Source organism: Rhyacophila brunnea, unplaced genomic scaffold (assembly GCF_057557595.1).
Source record: "Rhyacophila brunnea isolate RB1 unplaced genomic scaffold, BYU_Rbru_1.0 scaffold_44, whole genome shotgun sequence".
Taxonomy (NCBI): domain Eukaryota; kingdom Metazoa; phylum Arthropoda; class Insecta; order Trichoptera; family Rhyacophilidae; genus Rhyacophila; species Rhyacophila brunnea.
The window spans coordinates 341,975-361,130 of NW_028233109.1; positions in this window are offsets into that span (position 1 = coordinate 341,975).

The following is a 19,156-nucleotide window of genomic DNA, read 5'->3' on the forward strand; positions in this document are numbered from 1 at the left end:
TACAGAATATAAGAAATTTTGGTTTAAATTTAGCGGTTTAAAACTAATTGATCTATTATATATGGAATTTTGTTTTTAAGATCATCGAATCAACAAAAAAAGAACAATTTAATAATTTTATTAGGCATAAATGATGGCTAAAACTTGGGGTCTCTATATGAGTTCAACAAAAAAAGAACAATTCCACACCACGAGCTATGCCTTTTATATATATATTTTCAAACAAAAACACATTCATTTTTCACATAAAAAATAAAAATTATATGGATCTAATTAAATTTTTGTTTTTTCATCTTTGAATAAAAAATAAATTTGATTTATGTTTTAATAGAATTAGATCTAATACCAAATCCGGGGTGCACCAAAGGGCGTAGAATATGTAAATCGTAAATCCTTCAAGCCTAAAAAATTTATAACATGTTGAAATTATTTATATTTATTTAAAAATATTTTTGGAATTGATTATTTTATCTTGATAGTTATGATACAGACAGAAACATATTTGCATATTCTTTTAGAAAATCCAAAAAAATACAAACACTATAGAATTCAGTATATTGTGGAATGTGACACGCGCCCGAATAAATCTTTATTTGTACAATTTTTTTGAATTATAATATCTTCAAATCCTTTGTTTTCTATTTTATGTTAAATTGAGTTGAAGCTTTATTTTTATTTTAAATAATAAAGCTTGGAATGTAAACTCTGTATTTTCACGTGTAATATTTATCCATATCAATTATAATTTTAAAAGCTATGGTAAAGTTTATTATCTATAATTTCATGCGATTGAAACACATTTTATGGTTAGAATTTTATCTATAAGGGTGACTTAGACTATGTAAATCTAGAAAGAAATTATTGTTCTCAGAGATTTTTTTTTTAATCAAGAAAATATCTGTCTAATTTTTCGAATATAATAATAAATTATATTCTTTGAAACAATTGAAACCCTACATAAAAACTTTAAATCGAAGAATATTTAAATTATTGAAATGTAAACTATTATCTTCCGCATTTTCACGCACAAAAAGCTGTAGGGCCGCATTTTATTATGGTATTGCATATAAACACATGTAAAGTGAATTTTTTTTGCTTCGAGTTGTTTTTTGATCCTATCGCTATATTTCTTTTATGATGTAAAGCAAACCACATTTCAAATTGGAAAATAAAATCTTGTATTATGTTTATAAATTAAAAATGTCTCAAAGAGGTTTTTAAAACTTAATGTAAATAATATAGACAATGTTATTAGGCATGATACGTGGCTAAAAGTTTAAAAACATATTTCTTTTTTGTAATTTACCCATTCACATCAATTAATCTATATTATTTATAACCTTTCAGATGAGAAAATAAAACAGCAATATACGATATTTATAAATAAATAAAATCAAATTAACCATGCCTTCATTTTTTTATATTTAGTAACGATGAATACTAAAAACTCAATAAATAGATAGATATGTGCATTTTAAATTATCATAAACAGGATAACTGTGGTAAAGTTTTTGATATAGCCATATTAGCCATATAATTTTTAAAAAAATTGAAATCCGATTTTATTGTTGTAAAAAAATCCTAAAATACAGCATAATGTTTTTTAATTGGTAAAATACACATAGAATCATCAAAAAAATTTAGAGAAATTTAAAACTAAATACGTTTATGCATTACATGGACAAATTCAATTTCGGGACAGCCACATTTAGAGAAATTACAAGTCTTAATCTTTAAATTGTAAATAAATAAAAGACTAAAAAGGTATCAAAACCAATCGCTTTTTCAAAAAAAGACTTTCATATTCATTCAAAAAATAATATTTATTTATTAATTTTAAGGCTACATATTTTGTTATAATTTTAGTTTTTGTTTACAAGCCCAACTTGCTTGATCTCTCGTGCGCACATCGTATTAATGCTTCCGGCTATTTCTCCTCTCTGAAGTCTTCTAAATACCTATTCTCCGTTCAAGAATTATTATTTTAATGGCTTTGCGAAATGACAAAAATTAATGTATAACTATCTATAGTAATTTTTTTGTAATTCCTATTTTTATATTGAAGCATAGTTTATATTTAAAAACTCAAAATCTTTTCAATTATATACAAAAAAAATTTAAAGATGTATTACGTAGTTTTAATATGTACTGCAGCCGAACCGCGAATTCAAAAGATTAATTGCTTATTTTCAACTTTTTTAAATAAATCGCAGTAAATAACATTAAAATATACTTTTATAAATAAAACGCTTAATAGTTAATACTATTGTAATTTCTGGATGTATATTTGAGCAGTAAAGGTTTTTTTTACAGCCAAATCTTTTTTTAAAGATGATTAAAAATTATTATATTCTTAATAAACTTAATATTCTACTTATACACATATTTTATTATCTGAGCTAATGATTATCTTGATCTAAGATGAATTTTTTGAATTGCTTTTTGGTTTTTTTTCTAAAATATAAATTAAACAGAACAACATAAGTAGAATAATAAAGAAACATTTATTAAATGACATAAAAATTTTTCTTGTATCTTTAATGTTATTTTTGCTAAAATAAAAATCTAAAATCTGCGATTATTCGCCCATCGCTAAAGATTTATTTTTTCATGACAAATGCTTTAAAAGATAAAAATATTTTTTTTAGCAAGAAGTTTACTTTGCTTTTTTTTATTTTTTGGTGATGTGCATATAAGAATATAAATCTTTTTATTGGAATAAAAGAAACCTTATGAAAATTACAGACCATAAAGTACTCTTTAAAGTGCCTAAATTTACGGTAAATATCGCCAATCATATTTTTAGAGCTTTATAAAACGGAATTAGTACAGGAAAACTTTTATAAAAGGATTCTTTAACGATGGTTTATATTTCGTACGTAATAAAATAGAATGTTCTATACACGCAATTACATCCAATGTAATATTATGTCTTTTCTGGATTCAGGCTTTTATTATTGTCTAATTCACCATATAATTATGAGTGTTAGAAAATTACTTTAAATTTACATATCACTTGCATCTTGAATAAAAATTATAAAGAAATTTTATCTTCTTAAATCTACTATTCATGCTAAAGATAAATCACAAAAAGCCAACATTTGAAGGCTTCAAAAGGAATATTGCTTTATACGATGATGCATTATAATTTTTATGACGTGTAACCAATTTATAATGCTTAAGGTGTTAACTCTTAAAATATTGATAGAAATACATTTGTTAAAGTGCAATTTTGTAGTCTTTTGTTTCTTTATTTAGAAATTGACCATAATGAAATGTATTTTTTGAATAAGCTGATTATATTACATGTTCTATTCTTTAAATTTAGCATATGAGGTATTTACTGCACAAAAAAATTTGAATTTTTTAAATCGGTAAGTATCATAAAGCTAAAAGATATGTATTTTTGATTCTTGCGAAGGTTTTCTGAAATAAATTCATATTGATCAATTCACTATGTCTAAAAATTAACGATGATAATTTTCATGTGGTATTCTAGAAGAGTTAAATAATTTCTGTTAAATGTAAATTAATTGTATAGCGTTGAGTTTACTTAAGCCTCCAAGAAAACAATGATGAGCTGAAATTGTTTTCAAACAAAAGCATACTATATATTTATGGCATTATTTACAATAAAATCTGCAATTTCATCCTATTTAAATTTCTAAAGAAAAAAGCTATTTTCAATGCAAGTCATATATAATGATTGAAAGATTAAAATTTTAAATAGTGCTAAAATTCAATCGGTCGCAAAAATACTAGAAACCAGAACAATAAGAAAATGCTTGAAATTTTTTTATGTATTTTTACGACATTATTGCGAAAAGGTTTTTGTAAAATCAATTTTGATTTAATTCCCTTAAATCATGAATTAATTATAATTTGTACTATTCTCCTTAAAAAAAAAGATTGAATATTAAGATTGAAGAAACATTTCGTTTCTGAAATTCCAAAAAAAAATTATGCAGAAACAAGGTTTTAGATACAGACCTGATCAATATGGATATAAAACGGCCTTAACGTATTACAAATTTTTTTGTTGGTGAATTGGAAAAAAATGATTTTTATCATTTTTAACTGTATCCACTGCAGCTTCAATGCAAAAAATTGATAAAAAACTATTTTTACAAGTTAAAGGAGAGAAATGATGTTTAGTCACACGAATAATTATCCTTAGAAAATGATCAATATGAATCTAGATGCAATAATCAAGTGAATTAGATGGATTTGTGGCCGGTTTATAAAAAAATACACCGGTTCTATGGTGTATAAAATAATATACATAGTGAAAATTAGTAAAAACATCTTCGTATGTTTTTTCTTGAAAATATGTTGCTAATATAGAAAAAACTTGACAAAAAATATCTCGTAGATTTAATATATACGAATTCATGGAATTATACATAATAAAGGTAATATTATTGGAATTTCAACAACATCTAAATTTAAATAAAAACCATAGAAACGTTTTTTAGCGTCCAAAAAAAAAGAAAATTTGGGGCTAATTACATTATTAATTAGGAATATTCATTCTAGATTAAGCCAAAAAGATATTTGATAATATATTTACATTTTTTATAGAATATAGCAGCCTTAGTGTTTAAAGCTGTAATATTGTACTTGTGACATTATTTTTAATGCAAAATAAAATTCAATGATAGTTCCTTGCAGGCTATTCAATATGAGAAAACTTTGGCTTAAAAAAGTTCATATTCAATATTGAAACGTGTATTAAAAATTATTCGGCTTTTAGACCGACTTAAATGGGTTATATAGTAAACTTTATATGCATTTGAAATTTAAGTAAACAAATATATAATAATGAAACTGATTCTGAAAACTGTACAAATAAAAAATGTTTTAAAAAATAAATATCCGTTGTATTCCTTTAAATGTGTCGTTATAGTTATGTCTTATCAAACGGGATTCAGTAGAATATTTTAAATTAATATAAAATGCGCTGTGAAAACCTTACTAAAAGATTAATTATATAAAAATAAATTTTTTGTTAAGTTTTAAATTATAATTGATTTTTAACCTTATATTTTTTTTTAGAAACTACTACCATAAGTTATAAATTCTGATGACAGGGTCTCAAAATACCATCAATTATGTATAAAGAAGCAAAAATACTAATGGCTGCAGAAAGACGCGCAAAAAACAATAGTTTTATATAGATGTTTACATAAATAAGTGTTTTTATGTAAAAAATTCATTTTTTTTTGGGTAGTAGGTAAGATGTAATTGAATCAATTAAACAAAATATTTTATATATAAGAGGTTAAAGTTTTCTTTGAATGCATAAAAAAGGATTTTTTAAATAAACCTAAGTTCTCGATACATTTTTATATGTATAAACATATTAAAAACCTTTTTAAAGGATCACTATTTTTAGTATTTAACATAAAAAATATAAATTGCGCTTACAAATTAGAGGTCATATAAATTGTTCGCCATATTTAAACAATTTTGTTTGATTTTTCATCCAAAACAACCGTAATATAAGTTAAAATAAAGTATAAAAAAATTTATTTAAGATTTTTATATATTAAAGCTAATATATTTTTTCATTTAGAATAACTTTATTTTTCAGAATCGCATGCGTTTTAGTTTGTTATTTTTACGAATCAATTCTTAATAGGAATACAGAATATATCATCACGAACCGGATAGTAAAATATAAGGCTTGAAGGCAACGAAAATTTAATATACCATTGAATCTTCTCTGTTATTTGAATATTTGAAGCAATATATAAGTTATCGTGTATCATTATTTAGCAGTAGAATATTTTTAAAACAGAAGCTGAAGATTAATCGGATGCAAAAATAGTTAGAATAAGATAAAATTTAAAAAAAATTAAATTTATGAATATTTTGCATTAAGAGAGATGCTAAATTACTTTTTTGTCCAAGACTCGATAAAATAAAATATAAGCATAATATCAAATTATTAAATTTTAAAGATAACTGATAAATTTTATGCATGGAAAAACATACTAGCAACAATATAATTATATTTTACAAAAATTTCAAAGCTGTAAATTTTAATGTCTTCAAAAATCAAAAGTTAAATTAAAAGAAAATTAAAAAACGCATCGTGTAGTTTGTTAAAAATTAGTCCTGAAATTCATGATTTATTAAATTTTATATTTACGTAATTGCACCAAATATATTATCTTTAAATATAAACTGAAGAATATTTTCTTTTCATGGGTGTATGAGGGATGATATATGCGATAACTCATTATAAATGTTTTTTCTGTGTATATTGAGTCTTACTTTGATTCCCGTTCGAAGTATTGGTGAGTCTGAAATTTTTTATTCGAAACGGTGCGTAGTAAAAGATATTTCGGTTTCTTGCTCGAATTTTACTCTAGACAAAAGAAAATTCAAGATTCAAAAAAATCCTTCAATATGGCTCTATCACGTATAATTTATGATGATATTATTTATTCACACATCAAATCCCCCATAATAATTTTAAATTATTTCAATGATATTTTCCAAGATATAAATCTTGATTTTTATCAAGTTTTTTGTTTTAGACTTTTACATCTCGTTTTGAGAAATTTATAGATCATTATACGATTCATTTACAAAGGTTTCGGTAACTACCGAAATTTTTCATGCTTTAAAACTAATATATTATCGTATTTTACGAATTTAAAAAGCTTCTCACATGTAGTATTGATCCTCGAAAGATAGTTAAATTGTGTTTAAGCGTTATTTTAAGGTCATACCTCGAAATTCTTCTTTTTCTGAAGACATACAATATTTTATACCAAAAAAAAAGTATATTAAATGAATAATCAATCTTAATCACAAAATAGAATATTTGCATATTTCTATTTTTCCATATATTTATTTAAATAAATTATTCTGAGAGGCAGAGGCTGTGATAAAGACATGTAACATTAATTTATTTTATAAAAGATGGCTATAAATGTATTTATTGTTAATTTTATTCTCATTTATTTGAATTTAGCCATCAAAAATTTGGATTGCTCTTTAGAAAATACTTGCTTAATATTTCTTCCTGTCTCAACACTTTTATTCTCCTTCTAAGACTTATTATTATTAATTCAAGTTTTTATATTAATCCTATTATTTGTGCATATGCTTCAGTTGGCATTACTTATTTTTATTGGCAACTTATGCTTAATCCATAAAAAACGAATTTTTATCAGGACTATTTTTGGTCCTATTAACAAGAATATGATTTTTAAATACCTAGTTTTATAGATTTTATGGTATTTGGGATACTATAAATAAGGGAAAGCTATAAACTCGAAGATCAAATTTTATTAATAAGAAAAAAAAATACGGAGGCCTAAATTTACATATTAAATATATGTTGATATCTAGAATGAAAATAAAAATATATTGTATATCTAGAAATAAACATCAGAAGTCTTATCTTTAAATCTTCATGTTGTCTTTTATTTTTAAAAATTAAACATATTTATAACCACGATTTTGTTCCTACCAAATAATTCCTTACTATCTTGATAACTCTGTTTTAATTCTTTAGAATGTGTCACACCTAAATATTTTGCAAAATTTTCGCCTTTTTTATATAAATATCAAGTTTTTTAGATAATTATAAAAAAAATATCAATGTTTAACCAAAGACTAACAATTTTTGTAGATGGGTCAGTGTCATATAATAAACATAACTTTTAAATTCATTTAAATATTTCATAGCTGGAAATAAGTCCTTTTATTTTTATAGATTCTATAATTATTTTTAAAGACTGTGATCAACCACTAGAAGCGTCGATACCGAAAACGCCACAGTTCTAATGGCATGGTCTTGATCTTGTGAGAATAAATAACACCTTAATATGTTTTATCATATATTTATCATGGAAGAGAACATCATTTTTAATATTTAGACTTTGATATAGGCAATAATGCTGGTAGACACTCAAATATTTGGCTTAGAATAGCTAAGATAAATAGGCTGGGCTTCTGTATGTTGTAAATTTATTCTGAAAATAAATGAAATTTACATTTATATCAGTTAATTGTTTGTATATGTTGATTCATATGCTCTTAAAGTTAGAAACAATACAATTTATCTTGATTTAAAATTTAGAAAGGTTTAAAAATACCCTGCAGCAAGCTTTTATAAAACATATACTATTTTAATATAGGAAAAGTTTTTGATTAAATTTGAATAATATAATCAGTAGTCTAAAAATATATCCTCACATAATGAAATAAAATTAAAAAAGAAATTTGTGTGAGAAATTGAATATATCAAATTCATAGTTATAAAATGCATATTTCATAAAATAAATAAAACTACAAATTTAGGGCACAAGGACAAAGTTTCCCCTTTATAGAAAATTTCTACATAATCTTTTTTATATTATAAATATTATTTCAATTTTTTTTATTATGCCACCACCCCATACAAATTTAATCACTGCTCGAGGGAATGCATTTACTTGCAACTCCTCTATAATAACAATAGAACTTTTAACCCGACTATGGTTAACACATGTTATATATTTATCCTTTCAGGTGTTGTCTCGCACATGAATTCAAATATAATTGAACTTTGAAAAAGAATTCGCGATTTTTGATATATTTTTAATAAATGGGTAAACTGTAAATTAGGGTTCAAAAGAAAACTGTTCGAATATTTATTATTTATATAAATCTTATGATATATTTACACAATATAACTTTGGCGATTTATTTAACTTAAAACAAAAAAAAACATAATTTTTTTGCTTTAAATAGCCACTGTTATGTTTTTTGAAATATATTTCCTTTGAATTATTTACAAATAAAGGTGTTTAAAATTTCTTTTAATAATTTTTCTTCTAATCATTTGACGTATCTCCTAATAAATAACATCCGAATTTTTGAAAGACAGACAACTAAAATACGCATTTATTTTTCTGAAATATAATAACAATTATTTGTTGGATTATATTTAGTTTTGATAATAATATAAGGTAATTAAATAGCGTTAATTCAAAAGTTATATTTTAAAACAAGCCTATACTAAATAATTTCTTGTGTATTATTAGTATGATTAATTCATAATGCCAGATATCTTTTTTTTATGATTTTTTCGGGGTCAAACATGAAATATAGTTAAATATAGATTATCTATAAATAAGGGTGGTGTGGTTGAGTGGTTTACAAGTCTGACCCCTAGGTCAGGGGTCGCGGGTTCCATTTCCACCCACCCCACTAATTCCCGAAACGAATTTACTCTAAAGAAAAATACCCAAGGGGGCGGCCAGTGGACCTTAAAAGATAAACCATAAAGCACTGACAAGCCATGAGAAAAAGGAGTTTGCTGTGTAAGCCGTTGAACTGTGCCTTCAGTATTGAAAAAGATCCCACACCGTTCAGCAAGGATATAGGTAAGTGTAGAGTGTGGTTGTAGCTTGTAGCGATGAACAGTAGACAGAATCTCATTCCCTCCACATAATGACTGCCGCCTATGAGAAAGGGCCCAATCCACGGTGATTACGGGTGACAAGAAGTGCTGGAGGAGTCCCACAGAGAGACGCAGCAGTTAAGCAATAGTTCCTATGTATATAAAGCGAACTTCCTAAAAGGTAATAGAAGTAAACATAAATAAATAAAGTAAATTCGATTAGAATTTAAAAAAATCTATAAATAGATAGAGCTCTATTAGTTTAAGGGGGCTATAAAAATATATGCATCAAAAAATGGCTCTAAAAAATTTAAAAATCATCATGATCAGTATATTTTTTATTAAATTATAATAAACATTTTTCTGTGGTATTTTTTGTATATAAAACTTTTGGCAATTTGATATAAACATAATCAAGAATATTCATTATTTTATATCTTGGTCGTATCATTCATGTTATAAATATCAATATATTTTTTTGCCAAATATTACACTTTTTTATTTATCCTGCACCATTTCAATACCTATTCAATAAAAATTAATTTAAAATTTTCGTAAAATATAGTTTAGATTACATTCAAAAATATGCCAAATTTTTTCTTTTATATTTATCTAAATTATTTTTCTTATATTATTTTGTTTTAATCAATATAATTGTAATTCGCCTGAATATTTATAATAAAATTAGATGTTTTAACTTTATCAAGTCTATTGGGCGAAAAATTCGGAATGAGTAACCTTTATATTGAATTTACCTTTATTTACTTGTACTTGTGCTTGAAAATCGATCTTGTATCTTCCGATATTTACTGCAATAGCACTTATTTTGTAACCCCGCCTTAAAGGGAAATGCTAGCAATAACACTTGTTTGTAAATGCTAAAAAAATACTATATCCTAAAAAACATAATACATTAAAAATATACAATAAATTAATCTTTTATACCAAATTTAGGGGAATTGTTCATCATATACAGAGATACGTTATATACGATAATAAAAAATCGAATTAACAAAATATATTATTTCCATCGTTTTATTGTAAATGTAAAAAAAAAATTTACTAGAATTTATATGGGCTCTTCATATTTTTTCAGGGGATCTCAAATAGTACCATGGGCTATGATGCAATGTAAATTAATTATATATTATAGGCCGAAAAGTCGAGATTATTGGCTCTATAAGAGAGCCTAAAGTTTAATTCATAATTAAGTTTACATATTAGTTCAATTATCAAACTTCCATATTATAAATATGCCGAACATGATAAGAATAATCGTTTAGATTTTATTATGTTTTTGTCTCCAAATTATTTCAGTTATTAATACCTTATTGATTTTGTATTTACAACAAATTACAAATTTTAAATGAACAATTCAGAAAGATTGGTGTTTATTCGTTTTATACATTAAAATCAATTCCAATAAATTTACCCGATAAATATGCGGTAATTTTAGATGTGAATTATATCATTATTGGTCCATAAATAAATATAATTCATGTCAAATCGTAAATTTTTAGGATTTTCGTGCATAATTATCTTATTTAGAAAGTTAGACTTCTATTAATTGAACAGAATATTTCACAGTTCTTATAAAATGGATAAATTTAATAAAAATAAAGCTAAAAATTGCGTCTTAAACAATATTATAACAATTTTAGGTGTTTATATTGTTTAAATATGCATTAAAAGATTTTATATTTATTTTTCGCTAGATAAACTCCGCTTTGATTTCATTTTACATTTATTGGACTTTAAATTTTATAAAACCCCCTTTTTGGTGAATTATAAAAAGTTGAGCTGAAACCATAATATAGAAGTTCAAATGCTACTAAAACTTAGATAAATCGCTTTTGATTTGCTGATCTTAAAATATTTTTTTTGAATTGGCCTTAAATCGTCTTTAGGTGGTTAACATTATATGATTATTTGAATTTTTTAACTTTTATATAAAAATTATAATTTTTTTGACTAAAAAATATCTAAATATGAAGCATATTTATTTAAACATTGTGTATGAGTCTTAAAAACTTGAATTTGGTAATGTGAATTATGGTTTTTTATTAAAAAAAATAAATAACCATGTATCATTTCATCAATTTCATATTAAATAAGCTTAATTACAAAGCCACCATCACCGAACCCATATTCATAAAACTGCACATTAGTTTATTTATTTATTTATTTTCAAACGAATAATAATTCTAATTTAAGCAAGAATCAAATATTGTTTTAAATTGGGTGGGCGAACTTGAACAGCTCATTCGTTTTTGTTAAGATAGGGGCATAAATGGAAATAAAAATATCATTTTAATAAAATTTTTATTCATCTTGGCTGATTGATCAGTGTCATATTAAATTTGAAATGTCAAAATAATAATTGGTAAACAATCGGTTCACTACAAATCTAATTTGACCATATGAAAAAAAAATTGATCGATATAAATTAAATGATCCTTGAATTCTCGATTCACCCTTTAGATAAATATATATTTCTATAAAAGGAATATATTGATTAAAAACAAAAAATGATCCAATCGACATCTGGGAGTATAATTCGTCAAATAACTTCAATTTTTTATTGGTTGTTTTGAATATAAAAATATAAATATGAAAAAAAATTTAAAAATCATGACAGAAAAGAATGAAGAGAGTTCAAGCAATGGATGCGGGCACAGGATATTCGGCTTCAGTATGGTCGCGTTTACGATTATATTTACAATCGCTTTTTACGCTATTCTATATTTTTACTGCAAATATGGGTTGTTATGGTATACTACTTTGAATATATTATTGGTTTGTATTCCAATATTATGTCTGATGAGTCTCTTTGTTCCACCCAAATTTCAATATTGTGTGCAGCCTTGTGTTTTAATTTCAGCAATGCTTGTTAACTTTTTGTTTTATCATTATGCAACAACACAAATCTTCGTAAATAGCGATTACACCGATGGAATGATGAAGAGTTTGGAGAAACATAATGCTATTTTTATTTTTATACTGCCTACAGATGGTTTACCTGATGATGGTGAGATGAATATAGATGTCAGCAACATAAGTAAAACAATAACCGAGAAAATTGCCGAAGAGAAAGAAAAAATAAAGAAAAGTGAATCAAAAAATAAAATGCAAGTTATAAATATGTCTATCGAAGGACTAAAAAATAAAAAGGATGCTGTTGCTGTGTGGGAAACCATTCAAAAATATAGATTTACAGATATTGCACAGCAAGGTATTATCAAGTTAAATGTCATCGGATTATCTGACGCTGCCGAAAAGGCAATTAACAAAAGAGATTTTGAAGAAAAATATCTTACTAAGAAAAAAAAAGATGCATAGATCATGCTTTTATCATAAGATGCTTGTGTTTGTTAAATAAACCATAAAAAGTAAACATGTTTTTTTATTTATATTTCCGGATTAAAAGTCAAAAATATTTTCTATATCGTCTTTCTCACTACTTTGAGTCACACAATATTCCGATCTATCAGATTTATGTTTATAATTTTTGTTTTCATAGTTATCAATTTCACTATCTATATTATTACCATCTTTTTTATGATGAGAAATGATATAATGTAGCCTGGCACAGGTCCCCATAATTACAAATGTTAATCCAACATAATGACCAAGTGCCAACATACTACTGACTAAAACATATAAATCTACACAAGATTTTAATAAACTTCTACTGTTTTCTAAATTATTTTTATAAAGATATTTATTTAATTGCTTTTTGAGGTGGACTAGTTTACGAAGCATCATTGATGATTTGTGCTCATTCTTAGTTCTATGAACTAATTTGAATAATATTTCCTTTTCCGTATCCATAAAATCATCAAATTTATTCATTCCTAATTGAATGGGGTAAATATTTATCGTCACTTGTGTGTTAAAATCTCTAATGTAAAAAACACAATTATGCTCTACTTAATAGTTTTATTTGATGAAACCAACTAAAAGTATTTTTATAGTGCATCTATAACCGAAATTAAACACATATCAATGTATGGGACAAATGAACAGACTTGAGCTAACTATTACCATAAAAACAAATCTTAGATTCTTTTGATTTTTGAAAATGAATTTCATAATTTATTGGAATATTAAAATTACATTTTATGTTTGACAGAACACAAAAAAATATTAAATAAAAGTTTGTATAATACAATAAATTCCATATAAACCATTTGTAAATTTTTTATTTATAAAAATAACGATGTATTTGAGTAGAATATAATTTTTTCAATAAATCTATATCGTGAAGGATATTAGATTGTACAAATTTTATGCATATACAAAATCAAGTTATATTTTAAATAAAATCATGTATATAAAGTTCTAAAAAATTAAATAAAAAAAAATGATGACATTATTAGATTTATTTTATACCTATTATGTTTAAAGTCAAATTATTGGTGTCAAGAAGCTGTTTGGTATGTACAAAAGAAAATCATCCGATTTAACAGCAGTTTTTCAAAGATAAAAAAAAAAACAGTTAGCTTGTCTAACATAATAAATTAAAAATTAATTTCAACCACAAGCATAAGGCTTATAACTCCTATCTTAATAATATCATCATATTATATTCCAAAAAAAATTATGTTTAAATCGAAAAAATAAACAAGAAATCCTTCGTCTACTTATTTAAAAAACATACTGGATCATACATTAATAAAAAAATCTGCAATAAAATTAAATAAATGATTCTTAATCAAGTGGTTTATTTATTCTAAAGTATTTTTTTTGTATAATCCTCTCCGTGATAGCTTTAAACAAACGCTTATTGATTTTTACTAAATTAGAACAAAGTTATATTATCATCCATTAAAGCATTAATTAGGTACGAAATTTCTTGCTAAAAATAAAATCTTACTTTTTTTATTTTATTGTTGTTTTTTGCTGCTCAAAGTGGCTCATTTTGGCATATAGCGTGCTTGTTTAATTTTAATGGATTCAATTTCAACGTATTTTACAAATACAGGAATAATTTTTCTACCATAACATAGAATCTCTCTTTTTTTAGTGTCAAATTTATCCGCAAGTAAAATTGTTTTTGATTATTCATTGTAAATTTTTTACTTGTGCTTTAAAAGCAATATTTTCTCGGGTTTTATGTTATTAATTTGGTTATTTTCCCTCTAAAATGAATATAAAAATCCTATACTAGATATAAATATGGCTGAATCTTAAATTAAAAAAGAAATTCTGTTCTTAGGAAGGTTTATGCATTTAAGACCGCTAATTTCTGTCAAAAGTTCAAAATAAATATCTAGCGAGTAGCTTTAAATAAAAAAACAATAAAACACATCAACAAGATATGGTTATTTGTAAAAAGTTTGTATTAGCGAAGAAAAAAAAAATTCAGAACGTTGCAGCATAAAAATCTTGTAAACTCGTGTTAAAATTTCTGGGAAAGGATAAAAAACGCAAGAAAAATATTTAAATCATAAAATTTGACTTTTTTTATATTTTTTTTGTGAATGATATTATGATTGTAAGATTTGTGGAATAAAAGTAAAATCCCAGGCCTATAATATTAAAATTTCAATTTAAAATGTGAATTAACAAAAGAGGTATATATAACTGTATATAGAGCTAAACATGACTATTTTAATATGTTATTTAATATAAAATAAGCTGAAAGTTTTGCAAGTAGCTATCTAAAAATAGACAGTTGTAACAGAAATTAAAAATTAAAAATATCCTAAAATAAAACCCAAAAAAAAGTTTATAGCACGATGTTTTATTTATGAAACCATAACAGCATACAGGAAATATATAATTTATCTTAAAATTGCTTTTCACAGGTAAAATATAAAATTTGCAATTTAAATTTATAATAACTTTATTAAAATCTAGATATTCATTTATATTTTTTTAAGCGTTAATTTGTATTTTTGGTTGTTGCTATACAGATATTTTCCAATTTATTTGATATTTAGTAAGTGCCACAAATCAATAGTCTGAGCGGTGAGAATTAAAGAGGCAAGATAAAGCCAGATAATCGGTTTAATATTTAAATGGAAAAGGATCAGAGCTGGGAAGAAAATTAATAATTTGGAGGCAAATACATAATTTGGAGGCAAAACATAATAACAGCAAATCAAATTTCAGAGGTAAATTCGAATCAGATACAGAATTATATCTGGTGTGAAATACTTAAATGCCACGAAATCTAAATTTGGAGGCAAAAGTCTAAATATCAAAATTTTTTTTTGAAAGTATAATAAATAATGCTTAATTCAAAAAAAAAATGGTAAAAAATATGGGTTTTTTCAATATAAAATCCCAAAGCTGGACAAGAATAATTTGAGTTTTATAATCTTACACATCACTACAAAACTATACAAATCAATATGAGACACCAGTTCTTATTAAATACAGGTAAAATCATTCCAATCCTCTTAAAAAAACGCTATAATGTATTCAATATGCGCATAATTCACTGTAATTAGCAAGTTCACACAATTTTAATCTGTTGTCATAATTCACTGTAATTTGTAAATTCAGACAATTTTAATATGTTGACACAATTCACTGTAATTTGTAAATTCTCACAATTTTAATCTGTTGAGCGTAAATATTTTATAAGTTAAAATATAAATGTTTAAGTAATAAATAATCCTTTGCAAATTTATGTTTTTCTGATCTGTTTCATGGGCAAACTTACCAGCTTTTTTTACCTTTTTGTTTTTTTTGTTTAAATCTCTTCTTTTTTTACACCACAGTCAAATTTCCTTTTTTATTTTTACTTTCTTCATTATTATATTTTTTGTGGTGCTTCATTAATTTCAATTATGTTATTTTAACTTTCTAATAAAGCATGAGTGTTTAATTTAATTTTATTTAGTCCTTAATTATGCCACTGTATCAATTTGGATAGTTTTACGGTTACTTCTTTACACTTATTATCCCCCTGTCGATGTTATATGTATTCATCCCATACAAATTAGCAAAAAAACAGTGATTATATATTTCATTGTACAAAAAAATATATATGACATTATAAAACTTTTAACACTCTTCTTTATTGCAAATAAATATTTTTAGGCATTACACTAATATTTATACGGTAAAACATTTTCAACTTAATTTTATACTTTTGCAATTTAATGTTTATTATTCGCTACAATAAGAAATTTATCAATACTATTTTAATATATAAATACTACTTGAAAATAAAATTAAAATTAAAGAAACAAAAAATTGGCCATCGGCGATAGAATCTGATCTTAAAAGGCTATGAAGAGGGCAAGATTTACGTATCAAAGCGCTGATGCTGTTCATCATAAGCCCAAATATCATTTTTTATATTATTAATTTAGGTGAAAGTATGTGAAGAATTAAGAAAACCGCTCGGTATAAAATTACACATAATAAAATCGCCTCAGAAACAATATAAATGATATACCGTAAGATACCAGATGATTTTTTGAAAAATTTTATAAATTAAGGCCATAAACCATGTAAAATTGAATAAATTTCTGTGAATAAACAGTATAAGTTAACTTGAATGCATACACTATTGGTTTAAAATATTACTGTTGGTTCTAAAAAAATAAATTTCAGCAAAAATCTGACGAAGAGAACGAATATTTAAATAGATTTCTTACTTTAAATAATGAAAAACCATTTCTTTACGTGAATTCGGAATCTGAATATCTTTGCGACAAATGTTTTTCAAAATATCTAGAATACTATTATAATTAAAAACGTTTATCAAAAGATCAAAAAAAAAGTGTTATCGCTGCTATGAGGAATTAAAAATGAGCAATTATATGATATTTTAATAATTATTCGACCAAAAAAAAATTTAAATATTCATTCAAGCATAATTACAAAATACATAGTCTGTAAATTATCTTGATTGATGTTTTTATACATAAAAAAAAGGTTGAAATATTTAATCGAAGAAGCTGATCATAAATTGATTTTTTTACCTCCGTAAAGTTCACATATGAACCCGATAGAAAAATCCCATAAAATTAAAGTTATTGATTATATTATGAGAAATGACTTTATAAAAGCAAAAAAATTAAATTAAATCACAAATTGTAGAATAAAATATAAAAAGGAATCAAAATAAATGTAAAACTATTAAATTAATTACAAAGGCAATTAAGGTAAAAAATAGATCAATTAAATTAAGCAAATAAACTATGCATTTAGCCTTTAATGTTCTTTTTCTTTATAAATTAAAAGTAAATTTATTTGTAATTTCATCTTTTTACAAAATAAAAACCGCAAGAAATATATTTATGTGTTTAAGAGATAGCGAAATGTATCTTTGTGGATCTTCAATTGATTTGTTTATTAACTTGGCGCCTAATATGTTTGAGTAAATACGTTTTCCACACCAAAAAATTCCTATATTCGCTAAAATACCTAGCGCATCATTTTTTTGAGATCTATGGATAAAATTATGAGCCAGATAGCAATTTTATTTTACTAAAAAGTTTGAAGCTATTAAAGAATAAAACATACAAAAAACGAAATTATATAAGAAAACTGATAAAATTTCGATTTTTCTTGTAAAATCATCGTTACTCATAACTAAACATTGGTATTTACATGTCATTCTAATAAAATCTAATTTTTTCTCATAAAATCATCGTTATTAGAAACCAAATATTAGACTTTATATGTCATTCTAATAAAATCTAGATTTTTCTCGTAAAGGCATCGTTATTAGAAACCAAATAATGGTATTTATATGCTATTCTTCTAAAATCTATATTTTATTTATAAAATAATTGTTACTCGAAACGAAATAATGGTATTTATATGCCATTGTGCACATATAAGGCTATAATTATATCCGAAATTCAGAATCAATATTGACTTTACAAAATCAAATAAAAAATGGTGCCAATATTAATTTAGTAGGCACAATACACTAGCTAAAATAAATAGCTATATATAATAAATCAAGGACCATTTTATAAAAAAATAATAAACAAAAAAAAATTACGAATGTGATTGTGAGATATTGGTTGTGACCCAGTATTAATATTATATATGTGTCTCAAATTTTAAAAGATGATAAATACGACTTTTTTTATGAATTATTGTTTTTTGAAAACAATTATATTTTTCATGGTCTATAGAGAATAGCTTGAAAGCTTAAATAGGGGACAAAATTTACATAATTTTTAAAGCCCTGTTGTTTTTTATTATATTTTTTACCATGAAAAATCCAGATTATGCATTTCTATTTCTATTTGAGCAACACAAGTATATTTAACATTTTTCTATCCCGATAAATTTATTTGAATCATAAAACCAGATTCGAAGCAAATAGAGGTCTCGATATTTATTCCTATATTTTTTTGTGTTTTTTTTATTGAATATAATATCCGACAAAATATTTTAAAAGTTACTTGATCTTTAATAAAAAATTGTATTGTAAAAAGCAATAATTAAAGCCTTAAAAATCTTTAGTCATTGATATATTATTGTTTCAATAGATTCTTGATTGCATATAAAAAACTATGATCTATTTTGACTATTTTTTGAGGTCAAAAAAACGTATAAACTGATTAGAGATATTTATTTATCTTTAAAAATAGTTAATTTGTTAGTTTAATATATAAATATACCATAGTGTATAATTTTTGTGATCTTTATTTGTATTGCAATAATTTATAACACTCTTGATCATTAAATTTACGAAAATATTTCTTTGATTTATAAAGCATTTATGCCTCAATCTTCGTTTATTTTTATCATTGTGATTGGGGTGATTATTTA